The 2,500-nt window shown below is 49.9% G+C and overlaps 1 protein-coding gene across 6 annotated transcripts in view; it reads right to left on the bottom strand.

Annotated features, from left to right (window-relative positions):
• The window catches only part of LOC125043864, a 127,982-nt gene that overhangs the window by 11,834 nt on the left and 113,648 nt on the right, over positions 1 to 2,500 (bottom strand). The window lies entirely within an intron of this gene.

Here is a 2,500-nt window from a genome sequence, read left to right as displayed (position 1 = left end):
CTGGAAAAGGTGCAAGAGCTCCCTTCCCTCACTGAGGCGAAACAGCCTTTGGGTGGCTGTTTCAGAGGGATGAGCAAAGTGTTCCAGACAACGATGCCTATCTTGTAGGTGGAAGGTCATTCCCTTTGTGCGCTGTGGAGACGGTAGTCCTGGAGGTTGAGTGATGTCGTGCATGGGTACGCCCTGCGGCTAGCAACCCACCTCTTTGGGCCCTTATTTCAGCAAGAAAGGTGGCATGATCCTGGCCCGGTCAGGTCAATCGGCTGGTCTCCCTTGGGAGACTAGGGGCAAGCAGTCATGCCGCCGTTGGCACTCACACTGGTCTGTGAGTACCGTTACAATGGCTATTGGTTGCGTATATCATCTCACCACCCCTGTAGCTGTTAGACAACGGCTCTAACATACAGCTTCCCCTTGTTGGACTCCGTGGTGGGTGGGGGCGTGAGGGAATGAAGCAGCTGTCAATTACTTGGAAACTAAAACTCAAAAAAAAAAAACCCAAAAAACACAGAAAGAGATAACTGTTGACAACCCATGCAATGCTCAGACCAAGGCAGTCACTTTGAAGCCATACGTGGCTTCTGGCGGCAAAAGAAAATCCGAGGCACAGGATGACTTTGTCACACCTGCTGCCAAAATGGACAAGACTGAGAACCCATCAGCCACAAACATGTCCAACAGATGGACTCTCATGTTGGCCTCTCCAAGCCCCCTCAGACGTCCTCCCTGACCGAGATGGGAGCACAAGCTAAACCAGCCGAAGCAGCTGCTGTTCTCATAACCAAAGTCCAAAGCCGAAAGGGCGGTCCGAAACGACCAAGGTCGGAGACAGACTCTGAGGGAGTCTAGACCCCCTAAGCGTTTCCTACAGTTTAAGGTTCCCTCTAAACCTGAAGGCTTCGGCAATGCCTACCAACTGGTCAGAGCATTGGAGATGCAGAGAAAAATCCGATTGTCAATCTGGGTTGCCAGAGACCAGGGCATGATTATTGTGCTCAAAGACCCTGAATTTCCTGCAGGAAACGAAGGAGCTTAAAGATGGGAGGAAAGTGTGTCTCTCACCACTGAATATCGACGATAGGAGAGTTAAGATGGCGCTACTTGGCTTCTCAGTTGATATGATATGGATCTGATCACATCACACCCACAGGTTGAGGAGGCTTCCCGAATGTCGAAAGGGAAGACTCCAACCAGGCAAGTCCTGGTGACCCTGAAAGGAGCCCCAACCACTACCCATGATCTGGATAACTGGGGCACCTTTAACTTAAGAACTTATGTGCCTGAGCCACTTTGGTGCTACAAATGCCAAAGATACGGTCACCACCAGGCTAGCTGCACGGCCAAGCCCAAATGTGATGTCTGTAGCAAGGCACACAACACCGAGGTGTGCCTTACATACAAGGAAGAACAAAGGGACGCAACAGCCAAATGTCCCAACTGCGCCAAGAGGCATCACACCTGGAGCCTGACTTGCTCTGTCAGGAAAGAGGTGGCCATTAGTCGACAAGAGATTGTTAAAGAGCGACCAGACTTTGTTCCTGCTCCCCCAGGCATCTATGTCTGGGGACAGAACAAAAGAGAAAAGGCTTCCCGACCTCCTAAGAGGAAAGAAGCTCCTCCCAGCCGACACTGGATATCTCCAATAAAAAGGAGTTTCCGGCTACACCAAAAGTGAAGAAAAGAATCAGAGGAATAAAGGTTCAAAAAGAACTGCAAAAGTCTTTTTGATGAGGAAGATATAACTCTTCTGTTGACTACTTTACTCGCTGCAGTAGTAACAGCTTTCGGGAGGTCGAGTGAGGAGACAGAGAAGATCGCCTTGACGACAATGACCCAGACTGTTGCAGTCCTGAAGGGAAGGAAGCTGGACAGAGCCAAACCCTCACCCCAGGACGAGACTCCCCTCCCCACTCCAACCCAGGCCATGCCCTCACAAGCAGAGCCAAACCAGGCTGAATCTGTGCAGCCAGTGCCAGAACATGCTTTACCTTACCCAGGTAAAGTCAGCAAAGAACAAGAAATACACACAGACAAATCCTGAAGTGACATATCCGACATATCACAATCCGAATATAACGACGCCTCAGATGTAACAACAAGTAACAAAGTGACACACAATCTAAGCATACTACAATGGAACATCAATGGCTTCTATACAAGGAATGCCGTCCTCCACGTAATAGTGCGATCAAGGAACATTGACACTGCCATGCTCCAGGAGACATTAACAGTGGAGATTGTTCGCTTCTCAGGATATCATCTATTCATGCTGCCACACACAGCTGGCAAGAGAGGCTCGATCATCCTGGTCAGAGCAACAATCCCCTGCTCCGCAAAAGCCAATACACCGCACAGTGGAGACGATGTTGAATTTCTTGCTGTTAAGATTCACCTGGTCGGGGGCCCCTCAAACTGTACAATGTGTACAGCCGGTCAAACTATAGGAGCTTAGACATCAGCCAGGCCTGTGCTACTGCAGCACATGACCGAGTGATCATAA

This window comes from Penaeus chinensis, chromosome 34 (genome assembly GCF_019202785.1).
Source record: "Penaeus chinensis breed Huanghai No. 1 chromosome 34, ASM1920278v2, whole genome shotgun sequence".
Lineage (NCBI taxonomy): Eukaryota > Metazoa > Arthropoda > Malacostraca > Decapoda > Penaeidae > Penaeus > Penaeus chinensis.
This window is presented reverse-complemented; position numbering and strand designations above follow the sequence as displayed.